At 43.4% G+C, this 24,016-nt stretch overlaps 29 non-coding genes across 29 annotated transcripts; all 29 read right to left on the bottom strand.

The window, feature by feature from the left end:
* Positions 1 to 955: 955 nt before the first annotated feature.
* Positions 956 to 1,077, bottom strand: TRNAL-CAA (transfer RNA leucine (anticodon CAA)). The gene is made up of 2 exons: positions 1,040 to 1,077; positions 956 to 1,001 (listed from the first exon to the last, which is right to left on the bottom strand). It is a non-coding gene; the product is annotated as a tRNA-Leu (tRNA).
* Positions 1,078 to 1,333: 256 nt separating this feature from the next.
* On the bottom strand, positions 1,334 to 1,455 carry TRNAL-CAA (transfer RNA leucine (anticodon CAA)). Its single transcript has 2 exons — positions 1,418 to 1,455; positions 1,334 to 1,379 (listed from the first exon to the last, which is right to left on the bottom strand). It is a non-coding gene; the product is annotated as a tRNA-Leu (tRNA).
* Positions 1,456 to 2,845: 1,390 nt separating this feature from the next.
* TRNAL-CAA (transfer RNA leucine (anticodon CAA)) lies at positions 2,846 to 2,967 on the bottom strand. Its single transcript has 2 exons — positions 2,930 to 2,967; positions 2,846 to 2,891 (listed from the first exon to the last, which is right to left on the bottom strand). It is a non-coding gene; the product is annotated as a tRNA-Leu (tRNA).
* Positions 2,968 to 3,223: 256 nt separating this feature from the next.
* On the bottom strand, positions 3,224 to 3,345 carry TRNAL-CAA (transfer RNA leucine (anticodon CAA)). Its single transcript has 2 exons — positions 3,308 to 3,345; positions 3,224 to 3,269 (listed from the first exon to the last, which is right to left on the bottom strand). It is a non-coding gene; the product is annotated as a tRNA-Leu (tRNA).
* A 67-nt stretch (positions 3,346 to 3,412) lies between these two features.
* Positions 3,413 to 3,534, bottom strand: TRNAL-CAA (transfer RNA leucine (anticodon CAA)). The gene is made up of 2 exons: positions 3,497 to 3,534; positions 3,413 to 3,458 (listed from the first exon to the last, which is right to left on the bottom strand). It is a non-coding gene; the product is annotated as a tRNA-Leu (tRNA).
* Positions 3,535 to 3,601: 67 nt separating this feature from the next.
* TRNAL-CAA (transfer RNA leucine (anticodon CAA)) lies at positions 3,602 to 3,723 on the bottom strand. The gene is made up of 2 exons: positions 3,686 to 3,723; positions 3,602 to 3,647 (listed from the first exon to the last, which is right to left on the bottom strand). It is a non-coding gene; the product is annotated as a tRNA-Leu (tRNA).
* A 1,012-nt stretch (positions 3,724 to 4,735) lies between these two features.
* On the bottom strand, positions 4,736 to 4,857 carry TRNAL-CAA (transfer RNA leucine (anticodon CAA)). Its single transcript has 2 exons — positions 4,820 to 4,857; positions 4,736 to 4,781 (listed from the first exon to the last, which is right to left on the bottom strand). It is a non-coding gene; the product is annotated as a tRNA-Leu (tRNA).
* A 67-nt stretch (positions 4,858 to 4,924) lies between these two features.
* On the bottom strand, positions 4,925 to 5,046 carry TRNAL-CAA (transfer RNA leucine (anticodon CAA)). Its single transcript has 2 exons — positions 5,009 to 5,046; positions 4,925 to 4,970 (listed from the first exon to the last, which is right to left on the bottom strand). It is a non-coding gene; the product is annotated as a tRNA-Leu (tRNA).
* Positions 5,047 to 6,436: 1,390 nt separating this feature from the next.
* TRNAL-CAA (transfer RNA leucine (anticodon CAA)) lies at positions 6,437 to 6,558 on the bottom strand. Its single transcript has 2 exons — positions 6,521 to 6,558; positions 6,437 to 6,482 (listed from the first exon to the last, which is right to left on the bottom strand). It is a non-coding gene; the product is annotated as a tRNA-Leu (tRNA).
* Positions 6,559 to 6,814: 256 nt separating this feature from the next.
* Positions 6,815 to 6,936, bottom strand: TRNAL-CAA (transfer RNA leucine (anticodon CAA)). Its single transcript has 2 exons — positions 6,899 to 6,936; positions 6,815 to 6,860 (listed from the first exon to the last, which is right to left on the bottom strand). It is a non-coding gene; the product is annotated as a tRNA-Leu (tRNA).
* Positions 6,937 to 7,003: 67 nt separating this feature from the next.
* Positions 7,004 to 7,125, bottom strand: TRNAL-CAA (transfer RNA leucine (anticodon CAA)). The gene is made up of 2 exons: positions 7,088 to 7,125; positions 7,004 to 7,049 (listed from the first exon to the last, which is right to left on the bottom strand). It is a non-coding gene; the product is annotated as a tRNA-Leu (tRNA).
* A 67-nt stretch (positions 7,126 to 7,192) lies between these two features.
* On the bottom strand, positions 7,193 to 7,314 carry TRNAL-CAA (transfer RNA leucine (anticodon CAA)). The gene is made up of 2 exons: positions 7,277 to 7,314; positions 7,193 to 7,238 (listed from the first exon to the last, which is right to left on the bottom strand). It is a non-coding gene; the product is annotated as a tRNA-Leu (tRNA).
* A 445-nt stretch (positions 7,315 to 7,759) lies between these two features.
* TRNAL-CAA (transfer RNA leucine (anticodon CAA)) lies at positions 7,760 to 7,881 on the bottom strand. Its single transcript has 2 exons — positions 7,844 to 7,881; positions 7,760 to 7,805 (listed from the first exon to the last, which is right to left on the bottom strand). It is a non-coding gene; the product is annotated as a tRNA-Leu (tRNA).
* A 631-nt stretch (positions 7,882 to 8,512) lies between these two features.
* Positions 8,513 to 8,634, bottom strand: TRNAL-CAA (transfer RNA leucine (anticodon CAA)). The gene is made up of 2 exons: positions 8,597 to 8,634; positions 8,513 to 8,558 (listed from the first exon to the last, which is right to left on the bottom strand). It is a non-coding gene; the product is annotated as a tRNA-Leu (tRNA).
* A 67-nt stretch (positions 8,635 to 8,701) lies between these two features.
* Positions 8,702 to 8,823, bottom strand: TRNAL-CAA (transfer RNA leucine (anticodon CAA)). The gene is made up of 2 exons: positions 8,786 to 8,823; positions 8,702 to 8,747 (listed from the first exon to the last, which is right to left on the bottom strand). It is a non-coding gene; the product is annotated as a tRNA-Leu (tRNA).
* Positions 8,824 to 9,079: 256 nt separating this feature from the next.
* Positions 9,080 to 9,200, bottom strand: TRNAL-CAA (transfer RNA leucine (anticodon CAA)). Its single transcript has 2 exons — positions 9,163 to 9,200; positions 9,080 to 9,125 (listed from the first exon to the last, which is right to left on the bottom strand). It is a non-coding gene; the product is annotated as a tRNA-Leu (tRNA).
* An 820-nt stretch (positions 9,201 to 10,020) lies between these two features.
* Positions 10,021 to 10,142, bottom strand: TRNAL-CAA (transfer RNA leucine (anticodon CAA)). Its single transcript has 2 exons — positions 10,105 to 10,142; positions 10,021 to 10,066 (listed from the first exon to the last, which is right to left on the bottom strand). It is a non-coding gene; the product is annotated as a tRNA-Leu (tRNA).
* A 67-nt stretch (positions 10,143 to 10,209) lies between these two features.
* Positions 10,210 to 10,331, bottom strand: TRNAL-CAA (transfer RNA leucine (anticodon CAA)). The gene is made up of 2 exons: positions 10,294 to 10,331; positions 10,210 to 10,255 (listed from the first exon to the last, which is right to left on the bottom strand). It is a non-coding gene; the product is annotated as a tRNA-Leu (tRNA).
* An 823-nt stretch (positions 10,332 to 11,154) lies between these two features.
* TRNAL-CAA (transfer RNA leucine (anticodon CAA)) lies at positions 11,155 to 11,276 on the bottom strand. Its single transcript has 2 exons — positions 11,239 to 11,276; positions 11,155 to 11,200 (listed from the first exon to the last, which is right to left on the bottom strand). It is a non-coding gene; the product is annotated as a tRNA-Leu (tRNA).
* Positions 11,277 to 11,532: 256 nt separating this feature from the next.
* TRNAL-CAA (transfer RNA leucine (anticodon CAA)) lies at positions 11,533 to 11,654 on the bottom strand. The gene is made up of 2 exons: positions 11,617 to 11,654; positions 11,533 to 11,578 (listed from the first exon to the last, which is right to left on the bottom strand). It is a non-coding gene; the product is annotated as a tRNA-Leu (tRNA).
* Positions 11,655 to 11,721: 67 nt separating this feature from the next.
* Positions 11,722 to 11,843, bottom strand: TRNAL-CAA (transfer RNA leucine (anticodon CAA)). The gene is made up of 2 exons: positions 11,806 to 11,843; positions 11,722 to 11,767 (listed from the first exon to the last, which is right to left on the bottom strand). It is a non-coding gene; the product is annotated as a tRNA-Leu (tRNA).
* Positions 11,844 to 11,910: 67 nt separating this feature from the next.
* TRNAL-CAA (transfer RNA leucine (anticodon CAA)) lies at positions 11,911 to 12,032 on the bottom strand. The gene is made up of 2 exons: positions 11,995 to 12,032; positions 11,911 to 11,956 (listed from the first exon to the last, which is right to left on the bottom strand). It is a non-coding gene; the product is annotated as a tRNA-Leu (tRNA).
* A 445-nt stretch (positions 12,033 to 12,477) lies between these two features.
* TRNAL-CAA (transfer RNA leucine (anticodon CAA)) lies at positions 12,478 to 12,599 on the bottom strand. Its single transcript has 2 exons — positions 12,562 to 12,599; positions 12,478 to 12,523 (listed from the first exon to the last, which is right to left on the bottom strand). It is a non-coding gene; the product is annotated as a tRNA-Leu (tRNA).
* A 631-nt stretch (positions 12,600 to 13,230) lies between these two features.
* TRNAL-CAA (transfer RNA leucine (anticodon CAA)) lies at positions 13,231 to 13,352 on the bottom strand. The gene is made up of 2 exons: positions 13,315 to 13,352; positions 13,231 to 13,276 (listed from the first exon to the last, which is right to left on the bottom strand). It is a non-coding gene; the product is annotated as a tRNA-Leu (tRNA).
* Positions 13,353 to 13,419: 67 nt separating this feature from the next.
* On the bottom strand, positions 13,420 to 13,541 carry TRNAL-CAA (transfer RNA leucine (anticodon CAA)). Its single transcript has 2 exons — positions 13,504 to 13,541; positions 13,420 to 13,465 (listed from the first exon to the last, which is right to left on the bottom strand). It is a non-coding gene; the product is annotated as a tRNA-Leu (tRNA).
* A 256-nt stretch (positions 13,542 to 13,797) lies between these two features.
* TRNAL-CAA (transfer RNA leucine (anticodon CAA)) lies at positions 13,798 to 13,919 on the bottom strand. The gene is made up of 2 exons: positions 13,882 to 13,919; positions 13,798 to 13,843 (listed from the first exon to the last, which is right to left on the bottom strand). It is a non-coding gene; the product is annotated as a tRNA-Leu (tRNA).
* Positions 13,920 to 14,739: 820 nt separating this feature from the next.
* TRNAL-CAA (transfer RNA leucine (anticodon CAA)) lies at positions 14,740 to 14,861 on the bottom strand. Its single transcript has 2 exons — positions 14,824 to 14,861; positions 14,740 to 14,785 (listed from the first exon to the last, which is right to left on the bottom strand). It is a non-coding gene; the product is annotated as a tRNA-Leu (tRNA).
* A 67-nt stretch (positions 14,862 to 14,928) lies between these two features.
* TRNAL-CAA (transfer RNA leucine (anticodon CAA)) lies at positions 14,929 to 15,050 on the bottom strand. The gene is made up of 2 exons: positions 15,013 to 15,050; positions 14,929 to 14,974 (listed from the first exon to the last, which is right to left on the bottom strand). It is a non-coding gene; the product is annotated as a tRNA-Leu (tRNA).
* A 67-nt stretch (positions 15,051 to 15,117) lies between these two features.
* Positions 15,118 to 15,239, bottom strand: TRNAL-CAA (transfer RNA leucine (anticodon CAA)). The gene is made up of 2 exons: positions 15,202 to 15,239; positions 15,118 to 15,163 (listed from the first exon to the last, which is right to left on the bottom strand). It is a non-coding gene; the product is annotated as a tRNA-Leu (tRNA).
* Positions 15,240 to 24,016: the final 8,777 nt, after the last annotated feature.

The raw sequence follows: 24,016 nt of genomic DNA, 5'->3' as shown, positions 1-24,016 counted from the left end.
AAATATATCCTGTCAGAAGTGGGATTCGAAGCCACGCCCTCATACGAGGACCAGAAAACACAGATTCACTTTGTGAACGAAGGAAAGTAAGCCCCTTGAGTCTGGCGCCTTAGACCGCTCGGCCATCCTGACGTGGTCTATTGTAATTTGGACGTTTTATAAATTACATCTCTTGCAGTTAATTTATTAAAATATATCCTGTCAGAAGAGGGATTCGAAGCCACGCCCACATACGAGGACCAGAAAACAAAGATTCACGTTGTGAACGAAGGAAAGTAAGCCCCTTGAGTCTGGCGCCTTAGACCGCTCGGCCATCCTGACGTGGTCTATTGTAATTTGGACGTTTTATAAATTACATCTCTTGCAGTTAATTTATTAAAATATATCGTGTCAGAAGTGGTATTCGAACCCACGCCCTCATACGAGGACCAGAAAACACAGATTCACGTTGTGAACTAAGGAATGTAAGCCCCTTGAGTCTGGCGCCTTAGACCGCTCGGCCATCCTGACGTGGTCTCTCGTAATTTGGACGTTTTATAAATTACATCTCTTCCAGTTAATTTCATAAAACATATCGTGTCAGAAGTGGGATTCGAACCCACGCCCTTATACGAGGACCAGAAAACACAGATTCACGTTGTGAACGAAGGAATCTAATCCCCTTGAGTCTGGCGCCTTGGACCGCTCGGCCATCCTGACGTGGTCTATTGTAATTTGGACGATTTATAAATTACATCTCTTGCAGTTAATTTATTAAAAAATATCGTGTCAGAAGTGGGATTCGAACCCACGCCCTTATACGAGGACCAGAAAACACAGATTCACGTTGTGAACGAAGGAAACTAAGCCCCTTGACTCTGGCGCCTTAGACCGCTCGGCCATCCTGACGTGGTCTCTTGTAATTTGGACGTTTTATAAATTACATTTCTTCCAGTTAATTTATTAAAATATATCGTGTCAGAAGTGGGATTCGAACCCACGCCCTCATACGAGGACCAGAAAAAACAGATTCACGTTGTGAACGAAGGAAAGTAAGCCCCTTGAGTCTGGCGCCTTAGACCGCTCGGCCATCCTGACTTAGTCTATTGTAATTTGGACGTTTTATAAATTACATCTCTTGCAGTTAATTTATTAAAATATATCCTGTCAGAAGTGGGATTCGAAGCCACGCCCTCATACGAGGACCAGAAAACACAGATTCACGTTGTGAACGAAGGAAAGTAAGCCCCTTGAGTCTGGCGCCTTAGACCGCTCGGCCATCCTAACGTGGTCTATTGTATTTTGGACGTTTTATAAATTACATTTCTTCCAGTTAATTTATTAAAATATATCGTGTCAGAAGTGGGTTTCGAACCCACGCCCTCATACGAGGACCAGAAAACACAGATTCACGTTGTGAACGAAGGAAAGTAAGCCCCTTGAGTCTGGCGCCTTAGACCGCTCGGCCATCCTGACGTGGTCTTTTGTAATTTTGACGATTTATAAATTACATCTCTTCTAGTTAATTTCATAAAACATATCGTGTCAGAAGTGGGATTTGAACCCTTGCCCTCAAACGAGGACCAGAATACACGGATTCACGTTGTGAACAAAAGAACTAAGCCCCTTAAGTCTGGCGCCTTAGACCGCTCGGCAATCCTGACGTGGTCTATTGTAATTTGGACGTTTTATAAATTACATCTCTTGCAGTTAATTTATTAAATTATATCGTGTCAGAAGTGGGATTCGAACCCACGCCCTTATACGAGGACCAGAAAACTCAGATTCACGTTGTGAACGAAGGAAACTAAGCCCTCTTGAGTCTGGCGCCTTAGACCGCTCGGCCATCTTGACGTGGTCTATTGTAATTTGGACGTTTTATAAATTACATCTCTTGCAGTTAATTTATTAAAATATATCGTGTCAGAAGTGGGATTCGAACCCACGCCCTCATACGAGGAAAAGAAAACACAGATTCACGTTGTGAACGAAGGAAAGTAAGCCCCTTGAGTCTGGCGCCTTAGACCGCTCGGCCATCCTGACGTGGTCTATTGTAATTTGGACGTTTTATAAATTACATCTCTTGCAGTTAATTTCATAAAACATATCGTGTCAGAAGTGGGATTCGAACCCACGCCCTTATACGAGGACCAGAAAACACAGATTCACGTTGTGAACGAAGGAAACTAAGCCCCTTGAGTCTGGCGCCTTAGACCGCTCGGCCATCCTGACGTGGTCTATTGTAATTTGGACGTTTTATAAATTACATCTCTTGCAGTTAATTTATTAAAATACATCGTGTCAGAAGTGGGATTCGAACCCACGCCCTCATACGATGACCATAAAACACAGATTCACGTTGTGAACGAAGGAAAGTAAGCCCCTTGAGTCTGGCGCCTTACACCGCTCGGCCATCCTGACGTGATCTATTGTAATTTGGACGTTTTATAAATTACATCTCTTGCAGTTAATTTATTAAAATATATCGTGTCAGAAGTGGGATTCGAACCCACGCCCTCATACGAGGACCAAAAAACACAGATTCACGTTGTGAACGAAGGAAAGTAAGCCCCTTGAGTCTGGCGCCTTAGACCGCTCGGCCACCCTGACGTGGTCTATTGTAATTTGGACGTTTTATAAAATACATCTCTTGCAGTTAATTTATTAAAATATATCGTGTCAGAAGTGGAATTCGAACCCACGCCCTTATACGAGGACCAGAAAACACAGATTCACGTTGTGAACGAAGGAAACTAAGCCCCTTGAGTCTGGCGCCTTGGACCGCTCGGCCATCCTGACGTGGTCTTTTGTAATTTGGACGTTTTATTAATTACATCTCTTCCAGTTAATTTATTAAAATATATCGTGTCAGAAGTGGGATTCGAACCCACGCCCTCATACGAGGACCAGAAAACACACATTCCCGTTGTGAACGAAGGAAAGTAAGCCCCTTGAGTCTGGCGCCTTAGACCGCTCGGCCATCCTGACGTGGTCTTCTGTAATTTTGACGATTTATAAATTACATCTCTTCTAGTTAATTTCATAAAACATATCGTGTCAGAAGTGGGATTTGAACCCTTGCCCTCAAACGAGGACCAGAATACACGGATTCACGTTGTGAACGAAGGAAAGTAAGCCCCTTGAGTCTGGCGCCTTAGACCGCTCGGCCATCCTGACGTGGTCTATTGTAATTTGGACGTTTTATAAATTACATCTCTTGCAGTTAATTTATTAAAATATATCGTGTCAGAAGTGGGATTCGAACCCACGCCCTCATACGAGGACCAGAAAACACAGATTCACGTTGTGAACGAAGGAAAGTAAGCCCCTTGAGTCTGGCGCCTTAGACCGCTCGGCCATCCTGACGTGGTCTATTGTAATTTGGACGTTTTATAAATTACATCTCTTGCAGTTAATTTATTAAAATATATCGTGTCAGAAGTGGGATTCGAACCCACGCCCTCATACGAGGACCAGAAAACACAGATTCACGTTGTGAACGAAGGAAAGTAAGCCCCTTGAGTCTGGCGCCTTAGACCGCTCGGCCATCCTAACGTGGTCTCTTGTATTTTGGACGTTTTATAAATTACATTTCTTCCAGTTAATTTATTAAAATATATCGTGTCAGAAGTGGGTTTCGAACCCACGCCCTCATACGAGGACCAGAAAACACAGATTCACGTTGTGAACGAAGGAAAGTAAGCCCCTTGAGTCTGGCGCCTTAGACCGCTCGGCCATCCTGACTTGGTCTATTGTAATTTGGACGTTTTATAAATTACATCTCTTGCAGTTAATTTATTAAAATATATCCTGTCAGAAGTGGGATTCGAAGCCACGCCCTCATACGAGGACCAGAAAACACAGATTCACGTTGTGAACGAAGGAAAGTAAGCCCCTTGAGTCTGGCGCCTTAGACCGCTCGGCCATCCTGACGTGGTCTATTGTAATTTGGACGTTTTATAAATTACATCTCTTGCAGTTAATTTATTAAAATATATCCTGTCAGAAGAGGGATTCGAAGCCACGCCCACATACGAGGACCAGAAAACAAAGATTCACGTTGTGAACGAAGGAAAGTAAGCCCCTTGAGTCTGGCGCCTTAGACCGCTCGGCCATCCTGACGTGGTCTATTGTAATTTGGACGTTTTATAAATTACATCTCTTGCAGTTAATTTATTAAAATATATCGTGTCAGAAGTGGTATTCGAACCCACGCCCTCATACGAGGACCAGAAAACACAGATTCACGTTGTGAACGAAGGAATGTAAGCCCCTTGAGTCTGGCGCCTTAGACCGCTCGGCCATCCTGACGTGGTCTCTCGTAATTTGGACGTTTTATAAATTACATCTCTTCCAGTTAATTTCATAAAACATATCGTGTCAGAAGTGGGATTCGAACCCACGCCCTTATACGAGGACCAGAAAACACAGATTCACGTTGTGAACGAAGGAATCTAATCCCCTTGAGTCTGGCGCCTTGGACCGCTCGGCCATCCTGACGTGGTCTATTGTAATTTGGACGATTTATAAATTACATCTCTTGCAGTTAATTTATTAAAAAATATCGTGTCAGAAGTGGGATTCGAACCCACGCCCTTATACGAGGACCAGAAAACACAGATTCACGTTGTGAACGAAGGAAACTAAGCCCCTTGACTCTGGCGCCTTAGACCGCTCGGCCATCCTGACGTGGTCTCTTGTAATTTGGACGTTTTATAAATTACATTTCTTCCAGTTAATTTATTAAAATATATCGTGTCAGAAGTGGGATTCGAACCCACGCCCTCATACGAGGACCAGAAAAAACAGATTCACGTTGTGAACGAAGGAAAGTAAGCCCCTTGAGTCTGGCGCCTTAGACCGCTCGGCCATCCTGACTTAGTCTATTGTAATTTGGACGTTTTATAAATTACATCTCTTGCAGTTAATTTATTAAAATATATCGTGTCAGAAGTGGGTTTCGAACCCACGCCCTCATACGAGGACCAGAAAACACAGATTCACGTTGTGAACGAAGGAAAGTAAGCCCCTTGAGTCTGGCGCCTTAGACCGCTCGGCCATCCTGACGTGGTCTTTTGTAATTTTGACGATTTATAAATTACATCTCTTCTAGTTAATTTCATAAAACATATCGTGTCAGAAGTGGGATTTGAACCCTTGCCCTCAAACGAGGACCAGAATACACGGATTCACGTTGTGAACAAAAGAACTAAGCCCCTTAAGTCTGGCGCCTTAGACCGCTCGGCAATCCTGACGTGGTCTATTGTAATTTGGACGTTTTATAAATTACATCTCTTGCAGTTAATTTATTAAATTATATCGTGTCAGAAGTGGGATTCGAACCCACGCCCTTATACGAGGACCAGAAAACTCAGATTCACGTTGTGAACGAAGGAAACTAAGCCCTCTTGAGTCTGGCGCCTTAGACCGCTCGGCCATCTTGACGTGGTCTATTGTAATTTGGACGTTTTATAAATTACATCTCTTGCAGTTAATTTATTAAAATATATCGTGTCAGAAGTGGGATTCGAACCCACGCCCTCATACGAGGAAAAGAAAACACAGATTCACGTTGTGAACGAAGGAAAGTAAGCCCCTTGAGTCTGGCGCCTTAGACCGCTCGGCCATCCTGACGTGGTCTATTGTAATTTGGACGTTTTATAAATTACATCTCTTGCAGTTAATTTCATAAAACATATCGTGTCAGAAGTGGGATTCGAACCCACGCCCTTATACGAGGACCAGAAAACACAGATTCACGTTGTGAACGAAGGAAACTAAGCCCCTTGAGTCTGGCGCCTTAGACCGCTCGGCCATCCTGACGTGGTCTATTGTAATTTGGACGTTTTATAAATTACATCTCTTGCAGTTAATTTATTAAAATACATCGTGTCAGAAGTGGGATTCGAACCCACGCCCTCATACGATGACCATAAAACACAGATTCACGTTGTGAACGAAGGAAAGTAAGCCCCTTGAGTCTGGCGCCTTACACCGCTCGGCCATCCTGACGTGATCTATTGTAATTTGGACGTTTTATAAATTACATCTCTTGCAGTTAATTTATTAAAATATATCGTGTCAGAAGTGGGATTCGAACCCACGCCCTCATACGAGGACCAAAAAACACAGATTCACGTTGTGAACGAAGGAAAGTAAGCCCCTTGAGTCTGGCGCCTTAGACCGCTCGGCCACCCTGACGTGGTCTATTGTAATTTGGACGTTTTATAAAATACATCTCTTGCAGTTAATTTATTAAAATATATCGTGTCAGAAGTGGAATTCGAACCCACGCCCTTATACGAGGACCAGAAAACACAGATTCACGTTGTGAACGAAGGAAACTAAGCCCCTTGAGTCTGGCGCCTTGGACCGCTCGGCCATCCTGACGTGGTCTTTTGTAATTTGGACGTTTTATTAATTACATCTCTTCCAGTTAATTTATTAAAATATATCGTGTCAGAAGTGGGATTCGAACCCACGCCCTCATACGAGGACCAGAAAACACACATTCCCGTTGTGAACGAAGGAAAGTAAGCCCCTTGAGTCTGGCGCCTTAGACCGCTCGGCCATCCTGACGTGGTCTTCTGTAATTTTGACGATTTATAAATTACATCTCTTCTAGTTAATTTCATAAAACATATCGTGTCAGAAGTGGGATTTGAACCCTTGCCCTCAAACGAGGACCAGAATACACGGATTCACGTTGTGAACGAAGGAAAGTAAGCCCCTTGAGTCTGGCGCCTTAGACCGCTCGGCCATCCTGACGTGGTCTATTGTAATTTGGACGTTTTATAAATTACATCTCTTGCAGTTAATTTATTAAAACATATCGTGTCAGAAGTGGGATTCAAACCCACGCCCTCATACGAGGACCAGAAAACACAGATTCACGTTGTGAACGAAGGAAAGTAAGCCCCTTGAGTCTGGCGCCTTAGACCGCTCGGCCATCCTGACGTGGTCTATTGTAATTTGGACGTTTTATAAATTACATCTCTTGCAGTTAATTTATTAAAATATATCGTGTCAGAAGTGGGATTCGAACCCACGCCCTCATACGAGGACCAGAAAACACAGATTCACGTTGTGAACGAAGGAAAGTAAGCCCCTTGAGTCTGGCGCCTTAGACCGCTCGGCCATCCTAACGTGGTCTCTTGTATTTTGGACGTTTTATAAATTACATTTCTTCCAGTTAATTTATTAAAATATATCGTGTCAGAAGTGGGTTTCGAACCCACGCCCTCATACGAGGACCAGAAAACACAGATTCACGTTGTGAACGAAGGAAAGTAAGCCCCTTGAGTCTGGCGCCTTAGACCGCTCGGCCATCCTGACTTGGTCTATTGTAATTTGGACGTTTTATAAATTACATCTCTTGCAGTTAATTTATTAAAATATATCCTGTCAGAAGTGGGATTCGAAGCCACGCCCTCATACGAGGACCAGAAAACACAGATTCACGTTGTGAACGAAGGAAAGTAAGCCCCTTGAGTCTGGCGCCTTAGACCGCTCGGCCATCCTGACATGGTCTATTGTAATTTGGACGTTTTATAAATTACATCTCTTGCAGTTAATTTATTAAAATATATCCTGTCAGAAGAGGGATTCGAAGCCACGCCCTCATACGAGGACCAGAAAACAAAGATTCACGTTGTGAACGAAGGAAAGTAAGCCCCTTGAGTCTGGCGCCTTAGACCGCTCGGCCATCCTGACGTGGTATATTGTAATTTGGACGTTTTATAAATTACATCTCTTGCAGTTAATTTATTAAAATATATCGTGTCAGAAGTGGGATTCGAACCCACGCCCTCATACGAGGACCAGAAAACACAGATTCACGTTGTGAACGAAGGAAAGTAAGCCCCTTGAGTCTGGCGCCTTAGACCGCTCGGCCATCCTGGCGTGGTCTATTGTAATTTGGACGTTTTATAAATTACATCTCTTGCAGTTAATTTATTAAAATATATCGTGTCAGAAGTGGGATTCGAACCCACGCCCTTATACGAGGACCAGAAAACAGAGATTCACGTTGTGAACAAAGGAAACTAAGCCCCTTGAGTCTGGCGCCTTAGACCGCTCGGCCATCCTGACGTGGTCTCTTCTAATTTTGACGATTTATAAATTACATCTCTTCTAGTTAATTTCATAAAACATATCGTGTCAGAAGTGAGATTTGAACCCTTGCCCTCAAACGAGGACCAGAATACACGGATTCACGTTGTGAACGAAAGAACTAAGCCCCTTAAGTCTGGCGCCTTAGACCGCTCGGCAATCCTGACGTGGTCTATTGTAATTTGGACGTTTTATAAATTACATCTCTTGCAGTTAATTTATTAAATTATATCGTGTCAGAAGTGGGCTTCGAACCCACGCCCTCATACGAGGACCAAAACACAGACTCACGTTGTGAACGAGGGAAAGTAAGCCCCTTGAGTCTGGCGCCTTAGACCACTCGGCCATCCTGACGTGGTCTATTGTAATTTGGACGTTTTATAAATTACATCTCTTCCAGTTAATTTATTAAAATATATCGTGTCAGAAGTGGGATTCGAACCCACGCCCTCATACGAGGACCAGAAAACACAGATTCACGTTGTGAACGAAGGAAACTAAGCCCCTTGAGTCTGGCGCCTTAGACCGCTCGGCTATCCTGACGTGGTCTATTGTAATTTGGACGTTTTATAAATTACATCTCTTGCAGTTAATTTATTAAAATATATCGTGTCAGAAGTGGGATTCGAACCCACGCCCTCATACGAGGACCAGAAAACACAGATTCACGTTGTGAACGAAGGAATGTAAGCCCCTTGAGTCTGGCGCCTTAGACCGCTCGGCCATCCTGACGTGGTCTATTGTAATTTGGACGTTTTATAAATTACATCTCTTGCAGTTAATTTATTAAAATATATCCTGTCAGAAGAGGGATTCGAAGCCACGCCCTCATACGAGGACCAGAAAACAAAGATTCACGTTGTGAACGAAGGAAAGTAAGCCCCTTGAGTCTGGCGCCTTAGACCGCTCGGCCATCCTGACGTGGTCTATTGTAATTTGGACGTTTTATAAATTACATCTCTTGCAGTTAATTTATTAAAATATATCGTGTCAGAAGTGGGATTCGAACCCACGCCCTCATACGAGGACCAGAAACACAGATTCACGTTGTGAACGAAGGAAAGTAAGCCCCTTGAGTCTGGCGCCTTAGACCGCTCGGCCATCCTGACGTGGTCTATTGTAATTTGGACGTTTTATAAATTACATCTCTTGCAGTTAATTTATTAAAATATATCGTGTCAGAAGTGGTATTCGAAACCACGCCCTCATACGAGGACCAGAAAACACAGATTCACGTTGTGAACGAAGGAAACTAAGCCCCTTGAGTCTGGCGCCTTAGACCGCTCGGCTATCCTGACGTGGTCTATTGTAATTTGGACGTTTTATAAATTACATCTCTTGCAGTTAATTTATTAAAATATATCGTGTCAGAAGTGGGATTCGAACCCACGCCCTTATACGAGGACCAGAAAACAGAGATTCACGTTGTGAACAAAGGAAACTAAGCCCCTTGAGTCTGGCGCCTTAGACCGCTCGGCCATCCTGACGTGGTCTCTTCTAATTTTGACGATTTATAAATTACATCTCTTCTAGTTAATTTCATAAAACATATCGTGTCAGAAGTGAGATTTGAACCCTTGCCCTCAAACGAGGACCAGAATACACGGATTCACGTTGTGAACGAAAGAACTAAGCCCCTTAAGTCTGGCGCCTTAGACCGCTCGGCAATCCTGACGTGGTCTATTGTAATTTGGACGTTTTATAAATTACATCTCTTGCAGTTAATTTATTAAATTATATCGTGTCAGAAGTGGGCTTCGAACCCACGCCCTCATACGAGGACCAAAACACAGACTCACGTTGTGAACGAGGGAAAGTAAGCCCCTTGAGTCTGGCGCCTTAGACCACTCGGCCATCCTGACGTGGTCTATTGTAATTTGGACGTTTTATAAATTACATCTCTTCCAGTTAATTTATTAAAACATATCGTGTCAGAAGTGGGATTCGAACCCACGCCCTCATACGAGGACCAGAAAACACAGATTCACGTTGTGAACGAAGGAAACTAAGCCCCTTGAGTCTGGCGCCTTAGACCGCTCGGCTATCCTGACGTGGTCTATTGTAATTTGGACGTTTTATAAATTACATCTCTTGCAGTTAATTTATTAAAATATATCGTGTCAGAAGTGGGATTCGAACCCACGCCCTCATACGAGGACCAGAAAACACAGATTCACGTTGTGAACGAAGGAATGTAAGCCCCTTGAGTCTGGCGCCTTAGACCGCTCGGCCATCCTGACGTGGTCTATTGTAATTTGGACGTTTTATAAATTACATCTCTTGCAGTTAATTTCATAAAACATATCGTGTCAGAAGTGGGATTCGAACCCACGCCCTTATACGAGGACCAGAAAACACAGATTCACGTTGTGAACGAAGGAAACTAAGCCCCTTGAGTCTGGCGCCTTAGACCGCTCGGCCATCCTGACGTGGTCTATTGTAATTTGGACGTTTTATAAATTACATCTCTTGCAGTTAATTTATTAAAATACATCGTGTCAGAAGTGGGATTCGAACCCACGCCCTCATACGATGACCATAAAACACAGATTCACGTTGTGAACGAAGGAAAGTAAGCCCCTTGAGTCTGGCGCCTTACACCGCTCGGCCATCCTGACGTGATCTATTGTAATTTGGACGTTTTATAAATTACATCTCTTGCAGTTAATTTATTAAAATATATCGTGTCAGAAGTGGGATTCGAACCCACGCCCTCATACGAGGACCAAAAAACACAGATTCACGTTGTGAACGAAGGAAAGTAAGCCCCTTGAGTCTGGCGCCTTAGACCGCTCGGCCACCCTGACGTGGTCTATTGTAATTTGGACGTTTTATAAAATACATCTCTTGCAGTTAATTTATTAAAATATATCGTGTCAGAAGTGGAATTCGAACCCACGCCCTTATACGAGGACCAGAAAACACAGATTCACGTTGTGAACGAAGGAAACTAAGCCCCTTGAGTCTGGCGCCTTGGACCGCTCGGCCATCCTGACGTGGTCTTTTGTAATTTGGAAGTTTTATTAATTACATCTCTTCCAGTTAATTTATTAAAATATATCGTGTCAGAAGTGGGATTCGAACCCACGCCCTCATACGAGGACCAGAAAACACACATTCCCGTTGTGAACGAAGGAAAGTAAGCCCCTTGAGTCTGGCGCCTTAGACCGCTCGGCCATCCTGACGTGGTCTTCTGTAATTTTGACGATTTATAAATTACATCTCTTCTAGTTAATTTCATAAAACATATCGTGTCAGAAGTGGGATTTGAACCCTTGCCCTCAAACGAGGACCAGAATACACGGATTCACGTTGTGAACGAAGGAAAGTAAGCCCCTTGAGTCTGGCGCCTTAGACCGCTCGGCCATCCTGACGTGGTCTATTGTAATTTGGACGTTTTATAAATTACATCTCTTGCAGTTAATTTATTAAAACATATCGTGTCAGAAGTGGGATTCAAACCCACGCCCTCATACGAGGACCAGAAAACACAGATTCACGTTGTGAACGAAGGAAAGTAAGCCCCTTGAGTCTGGCGCCTTAGACCGCTCGGCCATCCTGACGTGGTCTATTGTAATTTGGACGTTTTATAAATTACATCTCTTGCAGTTAATTTATTAAAATATATCGTGTCAGAAGTGGGATTCGAACCCACGCCCTCATACGAGGACCAGAAAACACAGATTCACGTTGTGAACGAAGGAAAGTAAGCCCCTTGAGTCTGGCGCCTTAGACCGCTCGGCCATCCTAACGTGGTCTCTTGTATTTTGGACGTTTTATAAATTACATTTCTTCCAGTTAATTTATTAAAATATATCGTGTCAGAAGTGGGTTTCGAACCCACGCCCTCATACGAGGACCAGAAAACACAGATTCACGTTGTGAACGAAGGAAAGTAAGCCCCTTGAGTCTGGCGCCTTAGACCGCTCGGCCATCCTGACTTGGTCTATTGTAATTTGGACGTTTTATAAATTACATCTCTTGCAGTTAATTTATTAAAATATATCCTGTCAGAAGTGGGATTCGAAGCCACGCCCTCATACGAGGACCAGAAAACACAGATTCACGTTGTGAACGAAGGAAAGTAAGCCCCTTGAGTCTGGCGCCTTAGACCGCTCGGCCATCCTGACATGGTCTATTGTAATTTGGACGTTTTATAAATTACATCTCTTGCAGTTAATTTATTAAAATATATCCTGTCAGAAGAGGGATTCGAAGCCACGCCCTCATACGAGGACCAGAAAACAAAGATTCACGTTGTGAACGAAGGAAAGTAAGCCCCTTGAGTCTGGCGCCTTAGACCGCTCGGCCATCCTGACGTGGTATATTGTAATTTGGACGTTTTATAAATTACATCTCTTGCAGTTAATTTATTAAAATATATCGTGTCAGAAGTGGGATTCGAACCCACGCCCTCATACGAGGACCAGAAAACACAGATTCACGTTGTGAACGAAGGAAAGTAAGCCCCTTGAGTCTGGCGCCTTAGACCGCTCGGCCATCCTGACGTGGTCTATTGTAATTTGGACGTTTTATAAATTACATCTCTTGCAGTTAATTTATTAAAATATATCGTGTCAGAAGTGGGATTCGAACCCACGCCCTTATACGAGGACCAGAAAACAGAGATTCACGTTGTGAACAAAGGAAACTAAGCCCCTTGAGTCTGGCGCCTTAGACCGCTCGGCCATCCTGACGTGGTCTCTTCTAATTTTGACGATTTATAAATTACATCTCTTCTAGTTAATTTCATAAAACATATCGTGTCAGAAGTGAGATTTGAACCCTTGCCCTCAAACGAGGACCAGAATACACGGATTCACGTTGTGAACGAAAGAACTAAGCCCCTTAAGTCTGGCGCCTTAGACCGCTCGGCAATCCTGACGTGGTCTATTGTAATTTGGACGTTTTATAAATTACATCTCTTGCAGTTAATTTATTAAATTATATCGTGTCAGAAGTGGGCTTCGAACCCACGCCCTCATACGAGGACCAAAACACAGACTCACGTTGTGAACGAGGGAAAGTAAGCCCCTTGAGTCTGGCGCCTTAGACCACTCGGCCATCCTGACGTGGTCTATTGTAATTTGGACGTTTTATAAATTACATCTCTTCCAGTTAATTTATTAAAATATATCGTGTCAGAAGTGGGATTCGAACCCACGCCCTCATACGAGGACCAGAAAACACAGATTCACGTTGTGAACGAAGGAAACTAAGCCCCTTGAGTCTGGCGCCTTAGACCGCTCGGCTATCCTGACGTGGTCTATTGTAATTTGGACGTTTTATAAATTACATCTCTTGCAGTTAATTTATTAAAATATATCGTGTCAGAAGTGGGATTCGAACCCACGCCCTCATACGAGGACCAGAAAACACAGATTCACGTTGTGAACGAAGGAATGTAAGCCCCTTGAGTCTGGCGCCTTAGACCGCTCGGCCATCCTGACGTGGTCTATTGTAATTTGGACGTTTTATAAATTACATCTCTTGCAGTTAATTTATTAAAATATATCCTGTCAGAAGAGGGATTCGAAGCCACGCCCTCATACGAGGACCAGAAAACAAAGATTCACGTTGTGAACGAAGGAAAGTAAGCCCCTTGAGTCTGGCGCCTTAGACCGCTCGGCCATCCTGACGTGGTCTATTGTAATTTGGACGTTTTATAAATTACATCTCTTGCAGTTAATTTATTAAAATATATCGTGTCAGAAGTGGGATTCGAACCCACGCCCTCATACGAGGACCAGAAAACACAGATTCACGTTGTGAACGAAGGAAAGTAAGCCCCTTGAGTCTGGCGCCTTAGACCGCTCGGCCATCCTGACGTGGTCTATTGTAATTTGGACGTTTTATAAATTACATCTCTTGCAGTTAATTTATTAAAATATATCGTGTCAGAAGTGGGATTCGAAACCACGCCCTCATACGAGGACCAGAAAACACAGATTCACGTTGTGAACGAAGGAAACTAAGCCCCTTGAGTCTGGCGCCTTAGACCGCTCGGCTATCCTGACGTGGTCTATTGTAATTTGGACGTTTTATAAATTACATCTCTTGCAGTTAATTTATTAAAATATATCGTGTCAGAAGTGGGATTCGAACCCACGCCCTTATACGAGGACCAGAAAACAGAGATTCACGTTGTGAACAAAGGAAACTAAGCCCCTTGAGTCTGGCGCCTTAGACCGCTCGGCCATCCTGACGTGGTCTCTTCTAATTTTGACGATTTATAAATTACATCTCTTCTAGTTAATTTCATAAAACATATCGTGTCAGAAGTGAGATTTGAACCCTTGCCCTCAAACGAGGACCAGAATACACGGATTCACGTTGTGAACGAAAGAACTAAGCCCCTTAAGTCTGGCGCCTTAGACCGCTCGGCAATCCTGACGTGGTCTATTGTAATTTGGACGTTTTATAAATTACATCTCTTGCAGTTAATTTATTAAATTATATCGTGTCAGAAGTGGGCTTCGAACCCACGCCCTCATACGAGGACCAAAACACAGACTCACGTTGTGAACGAGGGAAAGTAAGCCCCTTGAGTCTGGCGCCTTAGACCACTCGGCCATCCTGACGTGGTCTATTGTAATTTGGACGTTTTATAAATTACATCTCTTCCAGTTAATTTATTAAAACATATCGTGTCAGAAGTGGGATTCGAACCCACGCCCTCATACGAGGACCAGAAAACACAGATTCACGTTGTGAACGAAGGAAACTAAGCCCCTTGAGTCTGGCGCCTTAGACCGCTCGGCTATCCTGACGTGGTCTATTGTAATTTGGACGTTTTATAAATTACATCTCTTGCAGTTAATTTATTAAAATATATCGTGTCAGAAGTGGGATTCGAACCCACGCCCTCATACGAGGACCAGAAAACACAGATTCACGTTGTGAACGAAGGAATGTAAGCCCCTTGAGTCTGGCGCCTTAGACCGCTCGGCCATCCTGACGTGGTCTATTGTAATTTGGACGTTTTATAAATTACATCTCCTGCAGTTAATTTATTAAAATATATCGTGTCAGAAGTGGGATTCGAACCCACGCCCTCATACGAGGACCAGAAAACACAGATTCACGTTGTGAACGAAGGAATGTAAGCCCCTTGAGTCTGGCGCCTTAGACCGCTCGGCCATCCTGACGTGGTCTATTGTAATTTGGGCGTTTTATAAATTACATCTCTTGCAGTTAATTTATTAAAATATATCGTGTCAGAAGTGGGATTCGAAACCACGCCCTCATACGAGGACCAGAAAACACAGATTCACGTTGTGAACGAAGGAAACTAAGCCCCTTGAGTCTGGCGCCTTAGACCGCTCGGCTATCCTGACGTGGTCTATTGTAATTTGGACGTTTTATAAATTACATCTCTTGCAGTTAATTTATTAAAATATATCGTGTCAGAAGTGGGATTCGAACCCACGCCCTTATACGAGGACCAGAAAACAGAGATTCACGTTGTGAACAAAGGAAACTAAGCCCCTTGAGTCTGGCGCCTTAGACCGCTCGGCCATCCTGACGTGGTCTCTTCTAATTTTGACGATTTATAAATTACATCTCTTCTAGTTAATTTCATAAAACATATCGTGTCAGAAGTGAGATTTGAACCCTTGCCCTCAAACGAGGACCAGAATACACGGATTCACGTTGTGAACGAAAGAACTAAGCCCCTTAAGTCTGGCGCCTTAGACCGCTCGGCAATCCTGACGTGTTCTATTGTAATTTGGACGTTTTATAAATTACATCTCTTGCAGTTAATTTATTAAATTATATAGTGTCAGAAGTGGGCTTCGAACCCACGCCCTCATACGAGGACCAAAACACAGACTCACGTTGTGAACGAAGGAAAGTAAGCCCCTTGAGTCTGGCGCCTTAGACCACTCGGCCATCCTGACGTGGTCTCTTGTATTTTGGACGATTTATAAATTACATCTCTTCTAGTTAATTTCATAAAACATATCGTGTCAGAAGTGGGACTCGAACCCACGCTCTTATACGAGGACCAGAAAACACAGATTCACGTTGTGAACGAAGGAAACTAACCCCCTTGAGTCTGGCGCCTTAGACCGCTCAACCATCCTGACGTGGTCTCTTGTAATTTGGACGTTTTATAAATTACATCTCTTGCAGTTAATTTATTAAAAATATCGTGTCAGAAGTGGGATTCGAACCCACGCCCTCATACGAGGACCAGAAAACACAGATTCACGTTGTGAACGAAGGAAACTAACCCCCTTGAGTCTGCCGCCTTAGACCGCTCGGCCATCCTGACGTGGTCTCTTGTAATTTGGACGTTTTATAAATTACATCTCTTGCAGTTAATTTAATAAAATATATCGTGTCAAAAGTGGGATTGGAACCCACGCCCTTATACGAGGACCAGAAAACACACATTAACGTTGTGAACGAAGGAAACTAAGCCTTTGATTCTGGCGCCTTAGACCGCTCGGCCATCCTGACGTGGTCTCTGGAAATTTGGAGGTTTTATAAATTACATCTCTTGCAAATAATTTATTAAAATATATCGTGTCAGAAGTGGGATTCGAACCCACGCCCTCATACGAGGACCAGAAAACACAGATTCACGTTGTGAACGAAGGAAACTAACCCCCTTAAGTCTGGCGCCTTAGACCGCTGGGCCCTCCTGACGTGGTCTCTTTTAATTTTGACGTTTTATAAATTACATCTCTTCAAGTTAATTTATTAAAACATATCGTGTCAGAAGTGGGATTCGAACCCACGCCCTTATACGAGGACCAGAAAACACAGATTCACGTTGTGAACGAAGGAAACTAAGCCCCTTGAGTCTGGCGCCTTAGACCGCTCGGCCATACTGACGTGGTCTCTTTTATTTTGGACGTTTTATAAATTACATTTCTTCCAGTTAATTTATTAAAATATATCGTGTCATAAGTGGGACTCGAACCCACGCTCTTATACGAGGACCAGAAAACACAGATTCACGTTGTGAACGAAGGAAACTAACCCCCTTGAGTCTGGCGCCTTAGACCGCTCGGCCATCCTGACGTGGTCTCTTGTAATTTGGACGTTTTATAAATTACATCTCTTCAAGTTAATTTATTAAAACATATCGTGTCAGAAGTGGGATTCGAACCCACGCCCTTATACGAGGACCAGAAAACACAGACTCACGTTGTGAACGAAGGAAACTAAGCCCCTTGAGTCTGGCGCCTTAGACCGCTGGGCCCTCCTGACGTAGTCTCTTTTAATTTTGACGTTTTATAAATTATATCTCTTCTAGTTAATTTATTAAAACATATCGTGTCAGAAGTGGCATTCGAACCCACGCCCTTATACGAGGACCAGAAAACACAGATTCATGTTGTGAACGAAGGAAACTAAGCCCCTTGAGTCTGGCGCCTTAGACCGCTCGGCCATCCTGACGTGGTCTCTTGTAATTTGGACGATTTATAAATTACATCTCTTCTAGTTAATTTCATAAAACATATCGTGTCAGAAGTGAGATTTGAACCCTTGCCCTCAAACGAGGACCAGAATACACGGATACACGTTGTGAACGAAAGAACTAAGCCCCTTAAGTCTGGCGCCTTAGACCGCTCGGCAATCCTGACGTGGTCTATTGTAATTTGGACGTTTTATAAATTACATCTCTTGCAGTTAATTTATTAAATTATATCGTGTCAGAAGTGGGCTTCGAACCCACGCCCTCATACGAGGACCAAAACACAGACTCACGTTGTGAACGAAGGAAAGTAAGCCCCTTGAGTCTGGCGCCATAGACCACTCGGCCATCCTGCCGTGGTCTATTGTAATTTGGACGTTTTATAAATTACATCTCTTGCAGTTAATTTATTAAAATATATCGTGTCAGAAGTGGGATTCGAACCCACGCCCTCATACGAGGACCAGAAAACACAGATTCACGATGTGAACGAAGGAAAGTAAGCCCCTTGAGTCTGGCGCCTTAGACCGCTCGGCCATCATGATGTGGTCTCTTGTATTTTGGACGTTTTATAAATTACATTTCTTCCAGTTAATTTATTAAAATATATCGTGTCAGAAGTGGGATTGGAAGCCACGCCCTCATACGAGGACCAGAAAACACACATTCACGTTGTGAACGAAGGAAACTAAGCCTTTGAGTCTGGCGCCTTAGACCGCTCGGCCACCCTGACGTGGTCTCTTGTAATTTGGACGTTTTATAAATTACATCTCTTGCAGTTAATTTACTAAAATATATCGTGTCAAAAGTGGGATTGGAACCCACGCCCTTATACGAGGACCAGAAAACACACATTCACGTTGTGAACGAAGGAAACTAACCCCCTTAAGTCTGGCGCCTTAGACCGCTGGGCCCTCCTGACGTGGTCTCTTTTAATTTTGACGTTTTATAAATTACATCTCTTGCAAATAATTTATTAAAATATATCGTGTCAGAAGTGGGATTCGAACCCACGCCCTCATACGAGGACCAGAAAACACAGATTCACGTTGTGAACGAAGGAAACTAACCCCCTTAAGTCTGGCGCCTTAGACCGCTGGGCCCTCCTGACGTGGTCTCTTTTATTTTTGACGTTTTATAAATTACATCTCTTCAAGTTAATTTATTAAAACATATCGTGTCAGAAGAGGGATTCGAACCCACGCCCTCATACGAGGACCAGAAAACACAGATTCACGTTGTGAACGAAGGAAAGTAAGCCCCTTGAGTCTGGCGCCTTAGACCGCTCGGCCATACTGACGTGGTCTCTTTTATTTTGGACGTTTTATAAATTACATTTCTTCCAGTTAATTTATAAAAATATATCGTGTCATAAGTGGGACTCGAACCCACGCTCTTATACGAGGACCAGAAAACACAGATTCACGTTGTGAACGAAGGAAACTAACCCCCTTGATTCTGGCGCCTTAGACCGCTCGGCCATCCTGACGTGGTCTCTTGTAATTTGGACGTTTTATAAATTACATCTCTTCAAGTTAATTTATTAAAACATATCGTGTCAGAAGTGGGATTCGAACCCACGCCCTTATACGAGGACCAGAAAACACAGACTCACGTTGTGAACGAAGGAAACTAAGCCCCTTGAGTCTGGCGCCTTAGACCGCTGGGCCCTCCTGACGTAGTCTCTTTTAATTTTGACGTTTTATAAATTATATCTCTTCTAGTTAATTTATTAAAACATATCGTGTCAGAAGTGGCATTCGAACCCACGCCCTTATACGAGCACCAGAAAACACAGATTCACGTTGTGAACGAAGGAAACTAAGCCCCTTGAGTCTGGCGCCTTAGACCGCTCGGCCATCCTGACGTGGTCTCTTGTAATTTGGACGATTTATAAATTACATCTCTTCTAGTTAATTTCATAAAACATATCGTGTCAGAAGTGAGATTTGAACCCTTGCCCTCAAACGAGGACCAGAATACCCGGATACACGTTGTGAACGAAAGAACTAAGCCCCTTAAGTCTGGCGCCTTAGACCGCTCGGCAATCCTGACGTGGTCTATTGTAATTTGGACGTTTTATAAATTACATCTCTTGCAGTTAATTTATTAAATTATATCGTGTCAGAAGTGGGCTTCGAACCCACGCCCTCATACGAGGACCAAAACACAGACTCACGTTGTGAACGAAGGAAAGTAAGCCCCTTGAGTCTGGCGCCATAGACCACTCGGCCATCCTGCCGTGGTCTATTGTAATTTGGACGTTTTATAAATTACATCTCTTGCAGTTAATTTATTAAAATATATCGTGTCAGAAGTGGGATTCGAACCCACGCCCTCATACGAGGACCAGAAAACACAGATTCACGTTGTGAACGAAGGAAAGTAAGCCCCTTGACTCTGGCGCCTTAGACCGCTCGGCCATCCTGACGTGGTCTATTGTAATTTGGACGTTTTATAAATTACATCTCTTGCAGTTAATTTATTAAAATATATCGTGTCAGAAGTGGGATTCGAACCCACGCCCTCATACGAGGACCTGAAAACACAGATTCACGTTGTGAATGAAAGAAATTAAGCCCCTTGAGTCTGGCGCCTTAGACCGCTCGGCCATCCTGACGTGGTCTCTTGTAATTTTGACGATTTATAAATTACATCTCTTCTAGTTAATTTCATAAAACATATCGTGTCAGAAGTGAGATTTGAACCCTTGCCCTCCATCGAGGACCAGAATACACGGATTCACGTTGTGAACGAAAGAACTAAGCCCCTTAAGTCTGGCGCCTTAGACCGCTCGGCAATCCTGACGTGGTCTATTGTAATTTGGACGTTTTATAAATTACATCTCTTGCAAATAATTTATTAAAATTGTCGTGTCAGAAGTGATATTCGAACCCACGCCCTCATACGAGGACCAGAAAACACAGATTCACGTTGTGAACGAAGGAAACTAAGCCTCTTGAGTCTGGCGCCTTAGACCGCTCGGCTATCCTGACGTGGTCTATTGTAATTTGGACGTTTTATAAATTACATCTCTTCTAGTTAATTTCATAAAACATATCGTGTCAGAAGTGGGATTCGAACCCACGCCCTTATACGAGGACCAGAAAACACAGATTCACGTTGTGAACGAAGGAAACTAAGCCCCTTGAGTCTGGCGCCTTAGACCGCTCGGCCATCCTGACGTGGTCTCTTGTAATTTGGACGATTTATAAATTACATCTCTTCTAGTTAATTTCATAAAAAATATCGTGTCAAAAGTGGGATTTGAACCCTTACCCTCAAACGAGGACCAGAATACACGGATTCACGTTGTGAACGAAAGAACTAAGCCCCTTAAGTCTGGCGCCTTAGACCGCTCGGCAATCCTGACGTGGTCTATTGTAATTTGGACGTTTTATAAATTACATCTCTTGCAGTTAATTTATTAAAATATATCGTGTCAGAAGTTGGATTCGAACCCACGCCCTCATACGAGGACCAGAAAACACAGATTCACGTTGTGAACGAAGGAAAGTAAGCCCCTGGAGTCTGGCGCCTTAGACCGCTCGGCCATCCTGACGTGGTCTCTTGTACTTTGGACGATTTATAAATTACATCTCTTCTAGTTAATTTCATAAAACATATCGTGTCAGAAGTGGGACTCGAACCCACGCTCTTATACGAGGACCAGAAAACACAGATTCACGTTGTGAACGAAGGAAACTAACCCCCTTGAGTCTGGCGCCTTAGACCGCTCAACCATCCTGACGTGGTCTCTTGTAATTTGGACGTTTTATAAATTACATCTCTTGCAGTTAATTTATTAAAATATATCGTGTCAAAAGTGGGATTGGAACCCACGCCCTTATACGAGGACCAGAAAACACAGATTCACGTTGTGAACGAAGGAAACTAAGTCTTTGAGTCTGCCGCCTTAGACCGCTCGGCCATCCTGACGTGGTCTATCGTAATTTGAACGTTTTATAAATTACATCTCTTCCAGTTAATTTATTAAAATATATCGTGTCAGAAGTGGAATTCGAACCCACGCCCTCATACGAGGACCAGAAAACACAGATTCACGTTGTGAACGAAGGAAACTAACCCCCTAAAGTCTGGCGCCTAAGACCGCTGGGCCCTCCTGACGTACTCTCTTTTAATTTTGACGTTTTATAAATTACATCTCTTCTAGTTAATTTATTAAAACATATCGTGTCAGAAATGGGATTCGAACCCACGCCCTTATACGAGGACCAGAAAACACAGATTCACGTTGTGAACGAAGGAAACTAAGCCCCTTGAGTCTGGCGCCTTAGACCGCACGGCCATCCTGACGTGGTCTCTTGTAATTTGGACGATTTATAAATTACATCTCTTCTAGTTAATTTCATAAAACATATCGTGTCAAAAGTGGGATTTGAACCCTTGCCCTAAAACGAGGACCAGAATACACGGATTCACGTTGTGAACGAAAGAACTAAGCCCCTTAAGTCTGGCGCCTTAGACCGCTCGGCAATCCTGACGTGGTCTATTGTAATTTGGACGTTTTATAAATTACATCTCTTGCAGTTAATTTATTAAAATATATCGTGTCAGAAGTGGGATTCGAACCCACGCCCTCAAACGAGGACCAGTATACACAGATTCACGTTGTGAACGAAGGAAAGTAAGCCCCTTGAGTCTGGCGCCTTAGACCGCTCCGCCATACTGACGTGGTCTCTTGTATTTTGGACGTTTTATAAATTACATTTCTTCCAGTTAATTTATTAAAATATATCGTGTCTGAAGTGGGATTCGAACCCACGCCCTCATACGAGGACCAGAAAACACAGATTCACGTTGTGAACGAAGGAAACTAACCCCCTTGAGTCTGGCGCCTTAGACCGCTCGGCCATCCCGTCGTGGTCTCTTGTAATTTGGACGTTTTTTGAATTACATCTCTTCCAGTTAATTTCATAAAACATATCGTGTCAGAAGTGGGACTCGAACCCACGCTCTTATACGAGGACCAGAAAACACAGATTCACGTTGTGAACGAAGGAAACTAACCCCCTTGAGTCTGGTGCCTTAGACCGCTCGGCCATCCTGACGTGGTCTATTGTAATTTGGACGTTTTATAAATTACATCTCTTGCAGTTAATTTATTAAAATATATCGTGTCAAAAGTGGCATTGGAACCCACGCCCTTATACGAGGACCAGAAAACACAGATTCACGTTGTGAACGAAGGAAACTAAGCCTTTGAGTCTTGCGCCTTAGACCGCTCGGCCATCCTGACGTGGTCTATCGTAATTTGAACGATTTATAAATTACATCTCTTCCAGTTAATTTATTAAAATATATCGTGTCAGAAGTGGGATTCGAACCCACGCCCTCATACGAGGACCAGAAAACACAGATTCACGTTGTGAACGAAGGAAACTAACCCCCTAAAGTCTGGCGCCTTAGACCGCTGGGCCCTCCTGACGTGGTCTCCTTTAATTTTGACGTTTTATAAATTACATCTCTTCAAGTTAATTTATTAAAACATATCGTGTCAGAAGTGGGTTTCGAACCCACGCCCTTATACGAGGACCAGAAAACACAGATTCACGTTGTGAACGAAGGAAACTAAGCCCCTTGAGTCTGGCGCCTTAGACCGCTCGGCCATCCTGACGTGGTCTATTGTAATTTGGACGTTTTATAAATTACATCTCTTGCAGTTAATTTATTAAAACATATCGTGTCTGAAGAGGGATTCGAACCCACGCCCTCATACGAGGACCAGAAAACACAGATTCACGTTGTGAACGAAGGAAACTAAGCCTTTGAGTCTGGCGCCTTAGACCGCTCGGCCATCCTGACGTGGTATATCGTAATTTGAACGTTTTATAAGTTACATCTCTTGCAAATAATTTATTAAAATTGTCGTGTCAGAAGTGATATTCGAACCCACGCCCTCATACGAGGACCAGAAAACACAGATTCACGTTGTGAACGAAGGAAACTAAGCCTCTTGAGTCTGGCGCCTTAGACCGCTCGGCCATCCTGACGTGGTCTCTTGTAATTTGGAAGATTTATAAATTACATCTCTTCTAGTTAATTTCATAAAAAATATCGTGTCAAAAGTGGGATTTGAACCCTTGCCCTCAAACGAGGACCAGAATACACGGATTCACGTTGTGAACGAAAGAACTAAGCCCCTTAAGTCTGGCGCCTTAGACCGCTCGGCAATCCTGACGTGGTCTATTGTAATTTGGACGTTTTATAAATTACATCTCTTGCAGTTAATTTATTAAAATATATCGTGTCAGAAGTTGGATTCGAACCCACGCCCTCATACGAGGACCAGAAAACACAGATTCACGTTGTGAACGAAGGAAAGTAAGCCCCTGGAGTCTGGCGCCTTAGACCGCTCGGCCATCCTGACGTGGTCTTTTGTATTTTGGACGATTTATAAATTACATCTCTTCTAGTTAATTTCATAAAACATATCGTGTCAGAAGTGGGACTCGAACCCACGCTCTTATACGA

The sequence above is a fragment of the Phalangium opilio genome, unplaced genomic scaffold, assembly GCF_054372755.1.
Source record: "Phalangium opilio isolate 3A_F unplaced genomic scaffold, DU_Popi_V2 ptg000082l_1, whole genome shotgun sequence".
Lineage (NCBI taxonomy): Eukaryota > Metazoa > Arthropoda > Arachnida > Opiliones > Phalangiidae > Phalangium > Phalangium opilio.
This window is presented reverse-complemented; position numbering and strand designations above follow the sequence as displayed.